Source organism: Neopsephotus bourkii, unplaced genomic scaffold (genome assembly GCF_033783945.1).
Source record: "Neopsephotus bourkii isolate Nb327-2 ecotype Australia unplaced genomic scaffold, CSIRO-AGI_Nbou_v1 NB_595, whole genome shotgun sequence".
Taxonomy (NCBI): Eukaryota; Metazoa; Chordata; class Aves; order Psittaciformes; family Psittacidae; genus Neopsephotus; species Neopsephotus bourkii.
Genome location: NW_026901096.1, coordinates 1908871 through 1927481, shown reverse-complemented (window position 1 = coordinate 1927481; position 18611 = coordinate 1908871).

The following is an 18611-nucleotide window of genomic DNA, read 5'->3' as shown; positions in this document are numbered from 1 at the left end:
CTTTAATAGATAAATAGATTTAATGGTGGTGTGAAAGTATTTTAACTTAGGTGGTACTTCTGCTGCTTTATAGCATATGAAGAAGGGTGAATATTTTTTTGTTTTACTTCCTGTCTTTTTAAAAACCCATCTTCTCCAATTATATTTGGCACATTCTTAAGTAGCAAGGACAAGTTCTGATATTCCACCAAACTCCTTTTTGAAGTATCAAAGAAGTATATTGTCTTCTGATTTGAACTGTCACTGTTGTACAAGTACAAGCTGGTCTAACACAGTGCAAAAAACCCAAAATGCTCAGAGCTCTGCACCAGTGTAGTGATGTGCTTTGAAGACTGGTTTAGAAAATGGCTTAAGGAAAACTATATTCAAATTGATTTCAGCAACCTGACCAATTTGCCAATATTAATTAACAGGCTATAAAATGCGCTAGTTAAACCAGTGCTAAACTGCCTGTGGGAGATGGTTCAGAGCTCATGCAAAAAAATTCCCTGGTTGATCACCAGACTGTTGCCGTTTGTGGATGTAGAAGAGCCTTTGAAAACATGGGTTTAAGCAAAGCCAAAGCAGAACTGCCAACAGCTAAAACAGAACAGCTATCTAATGTTAACTATTAACTGCAACAGCATGTGTTACCTTTGGAAACAGGAGGAGCCATTTCAGAAGTGGACAAAATTAGTAATTTTAAACAGACTCATGAGTGCTGAACCCATCTGTCAGCGATGGCAATGTAGGAATGCACTGTCATGGAAGCCTTGTGCTAACCATAAGGAAGGACTTGTCTTCATGGGCAAATTTACCTACACACAGACCATTAAAAGTTATACACAGCAGGGTAAAGTCTCTCCTTGGTTCTAGGCTGCATGCTTCAAAGATCTCTCTAGCTACAAAAAGCTGAACGTTTTGTCTATAGGAGACAAGACTCCTGCCACTGTGATACTTTTACCACCATCAAACAGCATCCCTGAGTGCCACAGCCTATGGGCTTTTCCTCTTGTACTTGTTAGGTTCTCACGACCATGTTCTCACATTAAGCCACACATTTTCATGACCTTTTTTCCTCTGAAATAGGGAATTGTTCCTGTTCCTAAAATGCAACAAAATGAAGCAGAGTTTAAATGACCTTCAAAATCACATGGGAAAGTGTAGGTAGAAACTACAACTGCAGTTCAGCCCTACCAGTCCAGTGTCCTAATTGTAAGACCATCCTTCCTTCCAGGCTCTCAGCTTTAGCAGGAAGCTGAGATAAAAAAGGAGGTTTGCAGTGCTGCTGTGCCTCACCACTGCCTGCTCCACAGAGCAGGAAGCACCATTGTTATTCTGAGCTGGGCAAACCCCATACATCCACCTCTGCAGTGAAAATATAGCCAACATCAGCAGCCACAGGCAAGGACACTGTTGATAAAGATGTCATGTTGAAACAGACATGCAGGATGTTTGTGATTATCAGAGTTAGGCTCAGGATCAGAGCTTGCCCCTTTCCTGGCTCCCTGCTGCTCTGTAGTTGAGTGTGACAACATTTGTGCTTGTGTGGGGAAAAATACGGACACAAAGGAATGTCCTTTGCAATATATCGCACGAATGGGAAGACTCCACATCCACTCCAACCTTCATCAATTGATTTAAAGGGCATAAATCCTACAGCAGCTAAAAAGACATGAGGGCCCTACCTGCTGCCACAGCCTTGGGAAGGGGGAAGTTCTGGGGGTCCCAGGATGAGATGAGGAGACAATCCTGTGCCTGGATACACATTCATGGTGGCTTCCTGGAGGCCGCTGCTGGGATGCCAGGACTATCCTGGACTCCCGCACTGTCCCGGGTGAGCCTGTCACCCATTGTGCATTTGAGCTCGCACGGGTAAGACTCCTGCCGCCTTCCAGTGACGGCTGCAGTTTTACAGCGTGCAAAACAAACAGATCCCATCTGAACGAACAGGCCCTTCTGCCAAAGGGCTCAATCATACAAGCAGTCTCATCGGCCTTGCGGGGGCTGATCTGATGAGTAAGGACTAGTCCCATGAGTAAGACCCATGGGACTGGACGCGGCTTGCTGGTTTTTCTCAAGTGCGTGCAGGCCTGCTAAAGCTGACCTGCAAATCGGGAAAGAGAGCAAGCGGCAGAGGATACACGGTCCTCTCTTCAAAGGCAAATGCCGGGGTGCCTGAAGCGCTCTGTGTTCCAGTCGTACTTCTTTGTACTCCAGACAGCCCCAACCTTGGGTTACAGCACCCTTGCTTGAAATGAGAAATAGTGTGGCCAGCAGGACTAGGGAAGTAATAATCCCCCTATACTCGGCACTGGTGAGTATTTTGAACACTGTGTTCTGCTCTGGGCCCCTCACTACAGGAGAGACATTGAGGTGCCGGAGCAGGTCCAGAGAAGGGCAACAAAGCTGGTGAAGGGTCTGGAGCACAGGTGTGATGGGGAATGGCTGAGGAACTGGGGCTGTTTATCCTGAAGAAAAGAAGGCCCAGGGGGGATCTTATTGCTCTCTACAACTGCCTGAAAGGAGGTTGTAGTGAGGTGGGGGTTGATCTCTTCTCCCAAGTAAGAAATGATAGGACAAGAGGTAACCGCCTCAAGCTGCTCCAGAGCAGGCTTAGATTGGATACTGGGGACAATTTCTTCACACAGAGGGTGCTCAGGCATTGGAACAGGCTGCCCAGAGCACTGGTGGAATCACTGTCCCTGGAAGTGTTCAGAAACCATGTAGATGAGGCCCTCAGTGACATGGTGTAGTGGTGGACTTGGCAGTCCTGGGGTAATGGTTGGGCTTGATGATCTTAAAGGTCTTTTCCAACCTGTCTGATTCTGTGATTCTATGAACTTAGATGAGCCCCACCAATTTCCCAAACCTTGTTGGTTATCTTCGCTTTACCTGGAATCCCTCCAGTGAAGTAGTTAACATGCTGAACCCCATAGCACGTACTTAGAAGCAATCTGCTTTAAACAATGCATGCAGAAGTGCTCATGCCTGCATGGTGAGAATGGCTGGAGCAGGGGCTACAGGCAGATACACCAAGGGCGTTCCTCTGGTCAGACATCCCCTTCATTTTCAGGCGGGGGCCTGAACAGAGCTGACCTCTTGCTAGAGCCCCCTGGATGAATCATTTTTCCTTTTGAAATGTTTTTACTGATCCTACAGCAACTGCACAAACCCAGACAAGGATGTTGCTGGAGGTGAGTGTGCAGCTCACATTCCCTCCTATTCCAGTAATTCACTCATACAAGTACATTTACAATAATGTATGTGTAGCACGTGCGACAAGAATGAAGAGCAAACAAACGCACATTGCAAATGCTGGTTTAGTAGGGAATGCCCCAAGGCAGGAGTCACTGGAATTTGCCATGTGCCAAATCACAGTGAAAATGTCTTTGCACTCTTCCTACTTGTCTTTGCATGCTGTTCTCAGATTTGTTATCGTAGAATCATAGAATAGTTAGGGTTGGAAAGGACCTTAAGATCAAGTTCCAACCCCCCTGCCATGGGCAGGGACAAATAATGCATGCATGCAAGATGCATATTATCAGCTCCTGTATGTACACATGATCATTCAATTCCCTGATGTCTCTGAAACACCTCCTGCTACCATGGCTGACACTAGACAAAAGAGAAAATATCAGTGGTAACACTGACCTAGTAAAAGGTTTCCTGCAGCCTGTTTACAGCAGATTACTACAGTGTGCTGATAAAAGAGGTTACGATTATCTCTTTAAAAGAGGTTTATCCACTGTGATTGTCTGCATGTAAATACCTTGCTGTAGCTAGAGCAAAAGCTATAGTCTGATAATATCAGATCCAAGACCAAAATATGTGGGATGAGTAACAGGAAATCTCTTAGAAAGCAAAGAACGTCTAGCCAGATGTCACTAAAATGCGGCTAGGCTTGATTTCATCTGACAAAGCCAGTGCCCAATCCCCATGTGGCAAGAACTGGCAAAGCTCCAGTGATCAGCTGAAGATCTGGCCTATCCAACAGATCCTGTCTTCCCCTTCTGCTTCCAAAATAAACCAGGCAGAAAGTCAGGAAACCTAGCAAAGTGTCAGAAGTGACAAGCTGAGGTGGGTTGCCATAAATCAGCTTTCAGATTAGCCTTTGAGAGGCCCTCTGGAGTTGCAATGATGTACCATGCACCGTACACAACACAGCTGCAGTATAATGTTGCAGGCATGAAGCAGGGGAGAAATCCAAGCCCATACTTTTTAGAGCATTAGTCTGCAGATTATTTCACCTTTACACAGCCTGTTGTTCGTGATCATCTCTTCTGGCACGATGACGTGGGAAAAGGCCCCTTTTAACTCTGGGCTCTGGCAGAACAGCTCTTAACAAATTTTGCTGCAGTGGTTTAAGACACTCCTGTTATCATGCAGTGCATCCAGACAGATGGAGTTTGCAACTCCACCCCAGCTACCCAGCTCGTGGCACAGGGAATTAGCCTGTTCAGCACACAGGCACTGAGTCCAGTTGAAGGCACCCATACTGCACTGCCACAACATCGCCTCTTCCATTGCTTGGACCAGCATGAGGAGGGTGATGCTGCAAAGCAATTCAGTGACAGAATCACCCTGCCAAGCCAAGACTTCCAGCACACAGCTCCTGGAAAGTCCCACTCAGGAGGGGTTACCTGCAACAGAAGTCACTGACAGCCCAAAAATCAGGAGCCACATTCATTACAGAAGAGGAGAAGAATTCATAGCCAATAATCATCTTCTGTTCGGCAGTCCAGTTCACATCTCAGAAGAGATGGGAGGATATACCCTAGGCTCCCATGTTTGTGTCTTTCATCTTTAACACCTGTTACTCCTGGGTAGCCCTATCCAGCACCCCAGGGATACCCTCTTAGACTATGAATCCTGCTGGCAAGTGGTCCTACTCCAGCCCTGACATGAGCACTGGGATACAAGTCAAACAAGGTGGTTCCAAACATAGTCCTCTCATCACCACTGATTTTGGAACTAGATGATCTTTAAGGTCCCTTCCAACCCAAACCAGTCTGTGATTCTGTGATTTGCCTGTCTGCTTTCCTAACTGGTGGCATATTTCAAGCTTAAATGACCTGCACCATAGAGTGAATCAATACTCACCTTTTGCTTTCCAGATCCTCTCTGCAGCCTATGCTTTGGAATTCTGTATCCCCACAGCACAGCCTCACAGTAAATCCAGTCCCTGCCTCCTTTCACGCTTGTTTTCAGTTACAAGGGGTATAAGCAGGAGGTGGAGTGTCCTAGGACAGGCTGGCAGGACCAGGGTTAGGGTTGGGCCATGTGCTGGCATCTCCTGTGCCCCTGTCCTGGCTGAGCTCCTGGAGTGGGCAGAGGCAGGGCTAGGGTGCAGCCCCTGTTTCAGACCTTCATCAGAGCTCTAACCTTAGCAGAGGGTCAGGGTAAAGGCCTCAGGGCTGATCACAGGATTGTGCCTTATAGACAGTTGCTCAGTCCAGATTCAAAGGCCATCGAGTTTCTTTGCCAGAGCTGGGAGCTGAAAGGGGAGATGTTTCCTCTGGGAAGCAGGGTCTAAACATTGAGATACTTTTTTAGAAAGCAGTTATTCTTATCTTCCAGTTCAGTGAGGGCAAGTGATTTACAGTTGCCTTTGTCTCCTCTATTGATGTGTTATTTCCCATCCCCTTCATTCTTTCCACCTTCCATGTTCATCACTCCTCAATTCTGAAATCTGGCAACTCTTCCCTGGCTCATCTGAGTCTACTGTCCAGAAGACTGAACTCTGACACTTTCTTTTCCTCTTATTTGCACTGATACAGAACAAATCAACATCTGCTACCAAGCCTTGTGGTAAAAGGAGACCCTTGCATAAAATTCTCTAGCACTGAATGCAGAATTTTATTAGAATAAGAAAAAAACAAATTATTAACACTATTCTGCCTCTCTCCGTGCTCCTGCCAGGGACATACCCAAATTACTCCCATCTGCCACCCCGCTGCAAATTTAAAAGCAGCAGTAATCCATAGATCACTGCAATTATGATTAATTCTATCTGTGAATGAAGAAAACCTCAGAATTCAATGAAGTTACCACATACAAAAGAGATGTTGCCTAATAGTGGCCCACTTTTATTTTATTAGAACTACAACACTGAAATTAGTTGCCAATGTTTTGAGGTCTGCCTTTGATCTTAATGATGTATGTGGTGAGAATTGGACAAATCGGTAATTGTCTCCAGCTGGAGACAAAACAGTTGGAAGAGAAGCCATTTCAGGATCCTCTGTAGTTGCTCAAGTAAATCCTAGGATTAGGAACAGGCAAATTTAAGCGGGGAAGGGAACAGAGGGGGGACTTGCAGTGTTGAACAGAAAACTGACTAAAAATTATTCCAGGTAGGCTAGAAATTGAAAATGTTTGATTTTAATTAATTTCAAGAAAATGGAAATCTCAGTTTTGGCCTGCTCTATCTGCAGTGAAAGCCAATGGCCGAGTTCCCAGCTGCAGGTGGCAAACCTATCATGAAAGTGTCAGCACAGACAGGAAGAAGAGACATGGCAGAGAACTGGCTTCAGAGGCTTCTGTTATATGAAAGCAAGCGTGTGGACGGAGACCTCCCTCTGCGTGGTGTCTTTTAATCACTTCCATTCACCATTCTGAGTGGAGTTATCCCAACCTTACCTGATGAAACTGTCCTGGAATTTCGGTGCAGCAAATCTCCACAACAGAATGTTTAAACCATAGGCTATAAAGGATATTTGTTCTGCTTGCTGAGCAAAATGCATTGTTGCCAGAGGTTGTCAGCAACAGTTAAAAACAAACTAGAAGTATTTTCATTTGTTGCTCTAGTTTCAAAAGATCTTGCCCCATATGAAAAGGAGAGGGCTTGTGGAGGTGGAATGCATTTATGGACTGCAGGTTTCTGTTTGCGAGTATTATTTGTAGAATATACCTTTATAGAACTACACTGAAATGGTTTTCCTGTGGTTCAAAGACTTGATGTTACTCATACTTCACATGTAGTAGACACTATGAGGCTGACTTGGGCAGGAGCCATCAAACACTTCTGACTGCTCAACTTCATAACATGCATGATATGGCCATGGAAGGAATCTTCAGGTCTCTTCACAATAGCTAGTCAGAGCCTGGAAGCTGTTTTGCCTCTGAGGAGGGATTACCAGAGGAAAATTTGGGTATTTGCCTCTGGAAAATATCCAGAGGCATATTTGGGTATTTGTGGTTAGATGCAGTTCCAGTCTCCTGGACCGAGGGCTGACGAGCTGGACTGAAAGTTACAAGATCAGCTATCTTCCTGGCAGACTGTTAGTAACAGAAGACCTCAAAGCAAGTCGGTGTTAAAATAAAGGCTGTAGCTCACATAAATCTTTGGTCATTTTAAAAGAGGACATATGGGAATATGTACTAATTCACTGTTTGCTTGTACCTTTTCTTGTATGCGGTGATTTCCAAATGCCAGTTTGTGCTGTTCTTGGGAGCTCAATTAATCCCTGTAACTGCAAGTATAGAACTCCTGATCTTTTTCTTGTTGTTTTTTTTTCCCCAGTCTGTTAGCTCTTCAAGTCTATTGCTGTTCATTTTCAGTGCTATCTACAAGGGTTTGTTTTGTTGGGTGAGAGAGAGCAGGAGGCAGACAGTCAGTGGTAACTTCCCTATGGCATTGCCTTGAATGTGCATTCTGAAATGCATGAGAATCAGCATCTGCTGCAATTGCCTTCCCTACCATGAACATTAGCCTGCATCTGGCAACAGGGTCCTGCAGGTTAGCTTACAGTCCAAAACCACAATCATACCAAAATGAGCAGCTAAGAGCAGTATGTAAGGGTGAGATTGCTATCTGTCCTGTAAACTCATTCCTGATCTGTCCTTTTTCCCAGGGAAACCTCAAGGGCCAGATGTGTTGTGAAACTGCTTCATCTGGATGTTCACCGCTTCTGCTGGGATCTTATAACAACCGCTCATACCTACAGGCTCAGTGGTTGCAATTCCTTTCTCCCAGGGCTGGAAACAACCTTGTTCTGCCACTTGCACTCCTCCATGGGCAGGCTGCCAGTAACACAGCAGACTGACATGATGTTGGCTCCAGCGCCTACAGACCTGGCTTATGGCTTAGCCTGGCCTTTGAGTCACATCCTGGCATGTCTGCTCTGGTGTAACTCACCCTCAGCCTCCACAGTGATTGCAGCGGCGGGAAGATTACATGACGGCTGCAAGCTCTGCCCTTGTTTCAGATTTCCTCTGCTTTTAGCACCCAGGACCACTTTCTGTTGTGTCCTGATGAAAGCCCAGAGGTGGGAAGTGGAAAAGTAGGCACTTTTATTCACTGTCTTGATAGAATTGCAGGAAATGGGATCAAAATGATGTTCAGAGGGTCCCTTCCCTCCTGAAGCAGGATAAGCTTTATCTGCCCCCTGTCAGAGAGATCTTTAGTTAAGCTGCTCTTAAGCTCCTGTGATGGAAATCTCACAGCCTTCAGCATGCTCACAACAACATACAAATACAGGCAGACCAAAGTTACCTGCTCCACTGCAGATACGTCAGGAAGGGATAAGGAACAGGACAAGTACAGAAGGATCTTTTTCTCAACACGTGCTTCCAGCTTCAGGCAATCACTGATTTAAGGATTTCTTGAGCTGAAATGGCACCCAGGTTCTCAGGTACAGTAAATCTCAGCAGATTCATCATTTGTGAACATTATCGCACCCCTTCTAGGACTGGTACCTGCATTTGGCCTTCATAATAGCTTAAGATAACTAGCTTCATAATGTACCTATACATCATATACATAAATACATCATATACATAAATACTCCATATGTTTGTCTTAAACCTGCTACCTGATAATTTCACTTGATGGCACCTGGATCTGACATTCTGAAGAATAGTTAGTAATAGTTTTGTAACGTTCCTCCACATACCATTCCAATTATTTTATGAGCTTCTATTTTATATGGCTGCTCAGGTGTCTTTTCTTCCAAGCTGAAAAGTCCCACACTATTTAACCTCCATTTGCAAGGAAGCTCTTCATATCACTTATGAAAATGCTGTTTCTCTACAGTGCATGGTTATACCACACCCTTTCTTAAAGCGAGGTGATGAGAAATAGAACACCCAAGGTACAGGAGCTCTCAGGGTTTATGTGTACCACAGACAGTTATTGTTTTGTTTTCTCTTCCTTTCGTCTCATTTCCAGTGGCATTTGACTACTGCTGAACACTGAATCAGTGTTTTCAGAGAACTTTCTCCCGTGACAATGCCTTTCCTGAATACCAGTTAGGAGCTGAGGGCTCACTGTTGTGTCCCTGCAGCTGACTGGATTTTCCTGCCTTGCCTCCATGAGTTTGCACAGCTGACAAGCCACCACCATTTCACAGCATGGGACAAAGTGACGGCTGTCACTTTGTTTTCCACCTAGGTTTACCGAATTCTCCTGCAGCCTTTTGCAGCCTTCCTTATTATTTACTTCCTGGGTGATGATTCATCTTTTCAAATCACTTGTAAATACATGAAACAGCACAGGGCTCCACACATGTCCCTGGAAAACCCCACCGCTACTCTCCTCCTGGCAGGGAAACTACTGATTTATTGTCACCCTTTCTTTCCTAACAACTTACTACACACGGGACGATCTCTCCAGCTGACAGAAACCAAGCCTAGCTTTCACATAAAAGGCAAACTATATTATTAACAGCATTTCAGAAACGCAAGTGCTCTGAACTGTTTGCATGTTTATGGATATCCCAAACATGGAGCAGCTTCTGTATGAGGAGTGGCTGGATAGTTTAGGAATTTAGTCTGGAAAAGAAGCAACGTAAAAGGGTCACAAAGGAAGTTCTACAAAATCAAGAATGTCACAAAGAAGATAAAAAGGGAACAGCTGTCTCACTGTTTCCTCTAAGACAGCAACTGGAACGAAACTCAAGTGAAGCCATGAAGCCAGGCATAGCACTGGAAGTGTCTCCCCATGCAGTGGCAGTACATTGTGTGGATGCTAAAATCTGCAAGTTTCAAGGGGAAGCTGAAGGAATACACATAAACTGAGGTACCAAGGACACAGAAGCTGTATCAGCTAAGCCTGTCCCCAAGCTAAACAGTGCTGATCGCTGGGTGACTATTAGACACCACTGCTGTAGAAACAAGCATCACCTCTCCAAGTAGGTATGAGCTATACCATAACTATGCACTGCTCAAAGAAAAGTTTCACAAGAGAAGTACCAACTCACCTGAAGCTTCACATGTTCATAGGGGTTTTGTCTTCTCCCCATGCACTCTGACAGTTTGCAATCCCATTGCCATTTTCTAATCCTTTAACCACATAAGAAAATGTGCAGTGATCTACAGATACTCATTCTCAAGGGGAAACTTCAAATCCTTTCTACATACAACACTCAAACAAACATGGCCTTTAAGAACTGCTCCTGACTGTGGTTGCATACATTTTGTAAGCCAGATCCATAGAGTTTCAAGGGCACAAACCACACAAAAGTCAACTCCGCTTCTCTCCCTTAGCTCATCAGAAGTAAAATGGAAGAAGAAAAGCAAAAATCAGCCATTTGTTTTGTTTAATTATGAATATTTTTTAAAGCTCCTCTAATTTTTCCTTTGAGATTGTATCTTCTCAGAGAAAAGTGTCTGGTTTAAATCATTAGCAACACAACTGGGGACAGAGATGCTTTGACAAACACTGTCTCTAATTAAGTCACTTTTAAGGTGAAGGGAATGTACCTTTTCCCCCCTGCCCTCTGTTAAGGCAGAACCCATTTGCATTTAACCACCTTCTGGGTGTGTGATGTACCATATGTCAGAAAATCAAAGCAAAGATGTAAAAGGTCATGTCAGTCAGCGCAGAACAACACTTCAGCTCCTTCCCATGCCAGTTAAGACAGTGCTCTGACAGAACCACACGGTGGATTCAGAAACTTTCACCTTGCTTCTCTGAGACATAATCTGTGTCTCATCCCTTCTAATTTTGGGATCCAGCGCAGCACACACATTGGGATTCACTGCAAACCAAGGGAACAGCAGAAATTTTACAGAGTTTCCATTGTTTTCCTATATGCGCCTTCCACTTTGGGAAATCATTTGGCACCCAGGAGCCAGGTCTATGCACAGCACACAGCAGATGTGGCACCCTGAGGAGGGCACCCTGACAGACTTTTGCATGATCATGGGCATCATGAGCTGCTCTGCATGGCCAGCTTTAGGCATTAGGGCAGCAAATGTTAGAGCTACTAAATTCCCCACTCCTAAACAGCTATTTTCCCTTACCCCAACCCAATATACACCTTCCCCTCAACTCCACCCACCAGAACAAGCCAGACCAACATGCAGCCCATAAGCCTGGCAGTACCTTGCGTTTGTCACAGTAAACACTGGTCGTCATCTCAACGCAGGCAAAAATCTGTTGATGTCAGTGAGAGTGTGGCTTGCGTCAAAGCGGCAGGATTGACCCTGTTGTTTTGGAAGCTGTGTAGGTGGAAAAGACGAGACCTGCAGGTGGAATAAAAGCCCAAAGAGAAAGAATTGAGAAATTATTCAGAAACAGTTCAAAGCCTTACATGTGGGATGAAAGCTGGCTTATGCTCCATAAATCTAAGAAATGATTCAGTAATAGTTCATCCTGTGCAATGGGTTCTCTATAATTAATGTAAGCAGTATCCATGAGAGCCAATACAAATTAACTACCAGTTGTTCAGATTAACTCTCTGCCTTTGGGCTGCTGCAGTTGTGTACCAAAGTAAGAACTTTTAATTGAGAGAAAAGTAAGTCTTTCTCAACAATCACATGATAGCCAACCTGAGCTACAGATCTGTTGTTGAGATTCGGAGCATAGTCACCATAGTTAGCTCTGACAGCATCATTGCTTCTCTGGTTAGAACACCCATTGATATGGCAGAATTCCGTTCTTTTAATGCTTGAAATCCACATGCAAAAGGGTGCTCAAAGAAAACAGAATAGCCTTCAGATTTCTCGTTTTATTTTGAAGCACTTGCATCAGATGCTCTGAGAGACCAACACTGAAATGCCTCAGAATCATTACTGCCCCTTGTTTATTAATGTCCTTCTGCCTTATTCTTCCTCTCTCTGAACCCAGTGGCCAGCTTTTCCTTACTTCCAGAGACCCTTAATATTTATGGAAGAAAATAAAATCTAGTAAGCATAGTTTTGGTTCTATTGCTCTTCAGCTTGGTGAGGAGGCCCTGCTAGGGAGGGTGTGGTACCTTTCTGAAGCACCAGAGATATTTCTAGATGCATTGGCCTCAAAACACACTGACATACTGAAGGCTTTCAAGAAAGAGCAAGAAGATTGCTCAGAGAATGGACTGTAGAGGAAAGGCTGCAAGCATGTCTATCTCCAAGCTTTTAGGACAGCCTTGTCCTGAAGGTTTTTGAGCTGTGGTCTTAAAGGCTTAACTTTACTCCAGAATTCCCTATCTCTTCCCCTTCAATGGCACAGGGCGATGGGCAATGGGGGTTGCGGTCAGTTCATCACATGTTACCTCTTGTCGCTCCTTCCTCCTCAGGGGAAGACTTCTCACACTTTTTGCCTGCTCCAGTGTGGGCTCTTCTCCCCATGGAGCTCTGGATCCTGCCAGAAGGCTGCTCCAGTGTGGGCTTCCCATGGGTTCACAACCTCCTTTGTGCATGGTAAGATTAAAAACCATAAAACCCCAAACCAGAACACAGTAGTTTCAGCTGTGTTTCAGCTCTTGAAAATCTGACATCTACATTGATAAGCTATTTTCTCTCTTGAAAAGTGTTTTAAAAGAAACATTTGGCCAGATCTCAAGCGATTTTCCACCTCACTTTTCTCCCTTCTTTCCCAGCTGCTTTACTGACTGCCTTACTAGACACTTATCTTCTTCCAAATTATCTTTTTCCATGAGAAATTTCTCTAATTTCATATGGAGCCTCTGAAGGAAAGAGCTCTGCTTCCCCAGATCCCCAGGGATAAGAGGAAATAGTAAGTCTTAACTTACACAAAAGGTCAATTACTTTTCTGGAGGTATCACTGGTGCCCAAGAAGGATATCCACTGTGGGCATTATTCTCTAGAAATTGCTTCAGTAGACATCATGTACACATCATATAACAAGGGAAATTAAAGAGAGGTTCTCTGGCAGAACACTGGAGAGGAGGAGCTGCCTACCTTGACTGCTTGGTTATTTCATCCACCAGTATCCTGAGGCACAGTGTTCTCTCCACTTGGGTGTAAAATCTCACTTGCTTTGGTCACATTCAATATCCACCACATGCTATCAGCCCTGCACTCACATCTATCCAAAATGCCACCACTGAAATCAGCTTTCATTGACACTATACCAGGGAGGTTAAACATTTCCTAAACACCTGAAATAGCTTTGTACCTCATGCCTGCTCTGGAGAAGCTTCCATCTTCTTCCAGTTTTGACTGGAACTTAGAATCACAGAATGTTTAGGGTTGGAAAGGACCTTAAGATCATCTAGCACCAGCCCCCCTGCCATGGGCACGGACGCCTCACACTAGACCATGTCACCCAAGGTCTGTCTAACCTGGCCTTGAACTTCTCATGGCTTGAGGCTGACAACAGAAATAAGGGATCATCGGCTTTGAATTCTCCCAAAACAACTTTAAGCGTATCAATACTTCTAAATGTCTTTCTTCCCTTAACTGGCTAAACTACAGTTAAGTTAGTGACACTAGTCACCAGCTACACACACATGAGATGTTACACATCATGTTCTTGCCCGTGTCTATACTCGTAAACTGAAGAGCATCAGGTCCCATCCCAAGCACTGGAGCATGATCATCTGTGCTCTGCTCCAAGTAATATTTAAATTGAAGCAAAGTAGTTACCATGGCATTGTGCAAAAGTGATTTGTTGTAACCTGTCTATAATATCTTAGATAGAGGATAGTTATTGGCTATGCAGTGCCGTTTAAAACATTGCCTCATATTTTCAGTGTAAGAGTGTCACAGTCCCGTTGGGCAATCTCCCGTTTACATCTGGGAAAGGATTAAAACACAGTAGCTAGGGAGTGTTGCAAACTTCCTTTTTGATTCAGTTTACAAGGAAATCAGCAAAACCCTAATAGACAAGACAATTACTTTTCACTAAGTTCTCATTTGCACAAGATGATTAAATCCTTACAGGTAAGCATGTAGGCTTTTATGACCCCTACTGTATGCACTCCACTTAAGATACCTACTTGCAGTATTATAAAGGTTGAAATACATGGGAAAATATATTTACAGAAATGTTGGTAGATGGAATGGACATAATACTCATCACTGAAATCGGATGCTAGATAATTTGAATCATAGAATTGTTTGGTCTGGAAAGGACCATAAGATCATCTAGTTCCAACCCCCCTGCCATGGGCAGGGACACCTTGCACTGGACCAGGTTGCTTAATATTGAACCTTTTGTGTAACTGTACATAATGTAATTGCACATGTATGTAATTGTACATTGCAATTGTACTAATGCAGTAGTAAAAATCTAGAAAAACTACAAAACCACGACCACCCCACCCAGACCCTCACTGAAGCAGAGCTAGCACAGTGGTACAGATGCACACAAAGCAGTACCAGTGGAATTTGGGGGGGTTAAAACACCACCACCCCCCCTCCCCCCATCACCAATGACATGCACAGGAGCATGTGCCAGCTCTTCGAACCCCCACCGTGCACTTTGATGTCACAGCTCTCCATACCTCCGAGTTCAAACAAATCCATTCTGTTCAAGATATGCCTATACACAACCTATCTACTATTACCATTTTAGTGCTCAAATCTGTGCTGTATCTCTACAAATTTTACTATAGATCCTGATATTAATAGAAAAAAACTGTAGAGATAGGCACCTCACAAGAAATAGTCAGATGTTAAAACAAGATATAATAAGCAAAGTAGCTTTGGCAGAAACTGCTGTAGGGAAGGGAAGGGTGGTTCCAGGAATTAGAAGCATAAATTTTGATTAGGGCTGGGCTGGTATTTCCCACTTCAACTGCCTCGTTTTCTCTTTAATAAGGAAATGGGGTTTTCACATTTGCTCCACTCAATGTAGAATTAAATGCACAAAGACTTGCCTTCATAGGTAAGCTGACCCAAATGTCGCTTGTAAAGCATGATGACACTGGCAACAACAGTGTTTTAAACTCATACTTCATCTTGCTGTAGAACTATTTTACTTAAGATCTAATAGAATGTAACTGTCACAGGAAATGCAGCACTGTTGTGGTTTAAACCCAGCTGGCAACTAAGTACCATGCAGCCACTCACTCACTTCTCCACGACGCTGGTGGGGTGGAAAGAACTGGGGGGGGGGGGGAAGGTAAAACCTGTGGGTTGAGGAAAGAACAGTTTAATAATTGAAATAAAGTAAACTATATTAATAATAGTTGAAAGAAAGAATACAACCCCAAGACAGTCAAGTGATGTCAAATACAATTGCTCACCACCCACTAACCAACACCAGCATGACCCAAGCAGCGATCGGTCCCTTCTGGGTAACTCCTCCCAGTTTACATACTGGGCATGACATGCTGTGGTATGGAATACCCCTTTGGTTAGTTTGAGTCAGGCATTCTGTCTCTAATTCCTCCTGGTTTCTTGTGCCCCCCCCCACTGGCAGAGCACCAGACTGAAAAGTCCTTGATCAGGGTAGGTGCTACTGAGCAACAACTAAAACATCGGTGTGTTAGCAACATTGTTCTCAGACTACATCCAAAACACAGTACTGCACCAGCTACTAAGCAGAAGATTAACTATTCCAGTCCAACCCAGGGCAAGCACTTATCTCTGCAATTATTCCTTTCAAACAGAAAGAGAAAAATGACTCCTTCCTGAACATGCTCAGGGTCGAACTTCACTCCTTGCACATGCACCACTGTCTAACACGTTAAACAAAGAACAGTGAGATACTGAAAAACACTGTCAACAACAGCCAGATACATTTCTGAATTTACACTAGTGTGGATGCCTTTGTCATTGCAGTCTTCATGCACTTGTAGAGAAATCAACTTATTTTACCTCTGCTCATGTGCGAGTGTTCAAACTAGTCTGGTCCACAGGATGCTCACAAGTATTTCATACAGAAATAGCACTTAACAGTACAAACAGAGGATAACGTAACATTATAAACAGAGATTTGCCACCAGGCACCATGTGGATCAAGGACCTAGGCCAAGTCAAAAAACAGAGGAAGGAAGTGATATTAAAATGCAGTTAACACAAGCAGAGTCAGAGAGAGAATGCCTAAATTATAGGTGGAAGAATGGGTGTGGAAGTTAGCAATACCCAGTTTTACAGGCAGAATAACTTATGGACCATGTTGGAAGGTTTACAATTATCCCTCTACAGTCTTTAAATGCAAGAATTCTTTTTCCTCCGGTTGTGTAAACTACAAGCTCTGCTAAATCTGATTATTTTCTGCAGGCTGTACCATAAATTGTTCATTTTGGTGACAGAATTACTTCATGTTCTTCACAAAGAGTTTAGTTGTTGAGTAAAATGGGCTTTGAAACACAGAGATAATGATCAAGAGCTCAAGTTTATTAATAGATTTATGTGCTTTCATTCAGCTTAAAAACCCCATACTTCCCAAGATCAGACAAAATATATTAGCTATGGAAACAAGCCAATGAAAGTATTTAATCTTCATGAAAGAGATAAAAAGATAAAACTAGTGAATGATTCAATTAAAGGATGGGACAAAGGGAGAAAATTACTCTGGTCAATTAATGCTGAGTGCATCTTCCTTATGCCTTACAACATCTGCAGTCTTTGGGATGGAGAGATCCTCTGAAGTTCATTAATCCATTCCTCCTCATTGTCCTTACGGCAGGCTCCACTGTAGCCAGGGGGCTTCCTGCAGATGTTTAGTCTGACATCGCAAGTCTTTCAGTGGACATTGCACAACCTCCCCAGGTAAGCTGTTGCTTCTGTCTGAAAGGCAGCCTGTCCTTTCTTCCTGGGATTCAATTCTACTACTCGTTTTCTCATCTGGAAGCACAGAGAACACGAGCATACAAGGCCATTAATAGTGCAAGATGGAGTAATGTGAGAACTGTTACACCCTCCCTCACAATCCTTCCTGCAGCTGGTAATCTCAATCATACCTACCTTAAGCTAAACACATAAACGAACCCCATGAGTATAAAAATGTGTATATACATTTTACACACACTTGCTATTTATGCAGGGCAATATTTTAAATCCTATTTCACCATTTTGCTCAGATATTAAAAACCAGTAGTGTGGTACAGTACATTCTTTCTTTGTTTTGTGTAACTAATGGATGCTTTCCATTTCAGACAGTTACACTGGCCACAGGAACACAGCATGCTTCTTGGCTTGGCAACAGCACTTTGGAAAGAACACACCACAGATAGCTTTGGTTTGATGTTTGTTCAGTGATTAACAGCCTATCTGAAGTAAACCCTCTTACTTGTGGAGCGGGAAAAGTGCTGAAGTACATATAGGTGATGCATCAGATCCAGGTTTTATCTCTGCACTCACATTTAAAAACTGTGTGTGTAAGTTTATTTATAGGGAGTTTTTTAAAACTGATTCTCACCACTAAATTCTCCTATGTATGAAATAAGCAGGGTTTCATGAGGCGACAGCATCTGATCACTCTAAAATAAGAGTATGAACCTTAAACTTCAAAAAGGATCCCAGCAGTTGTTCAGCTTCTAGGAATGGCAATACTGGGTCAATGCCAATTCCTGCAGTCCAGAAAATGAAGCACTGCTGAGAGAAAAAAAGGTTCATGTAACCAGGCTAACAGCTAACAAACGCCTGCTTTGATTGCAGGCAAGTTAATCAGTTGCAATGACATTGCATTAGTATGTCAGCTTGTATGAAATTTCTGATCTTCTCCCAGGTAGCTGTTCAAGGACATTACCCTGCTTTGCCAATCTCAAGAATCCAAACATGCTTCATGAAAGGTCCTTATGTGGGCTGTTGGGCTCTGCTACCTCTCCCCCACCTTGCTAAGGCTTTGGCTGGCTGTGCAGAAGGCCAGCTCTGGAAACAGCAAGGCCAAACAACTGGGGATCAGACTGCTATGAGAGGAGCTGTGTGAGAAAGAGCTCTCAACAGCCCCATCAGATCCTTGCCCCTATTTTGCCAGGGAAACCATCACCCTTGGTCCTCACCTGAACTATGATGAAGGTCTGTCCATGCCTGCCCAAGTACCTCATGATCCTGATCTTCTCTCTTGACTTTGGATGTGCCCCATGACTATGAATTTGTCTGTCTGGTCCATCGGCTGAACCTCGTTGCCGTCACCCCCCACTGCTGCTCTTGTTTGCTAACTACAGAACTGCACCTTCTGTCAGGGATGTCATTGCCTGTGCCAGCCTTGCCACCCTGAGCTCCCTGCCTTCCCCAGAGCTGCCCAATCCTGCTGCTCCCTGATACCTCAGAAGCAAGGCTTGCAAGGAATTTTCATCCCTATTTCAGCAGAAAGCTCTTGGGCTTGAATGTGTGCCAGGCAGCTGGGGACACGCCACCAAGTATAGCTCACCTGTATTCCAGAGTTCTAGTGCTGGACACCCTGGAGAGCCATGCCTCACTGCTAGCAAAGTACAAACTCCGATCACTTCTCCTGCCCAAAGCGAGCAATATACAAACACCACCACCCCCTTTCAGACATTTAATAGCGAGAT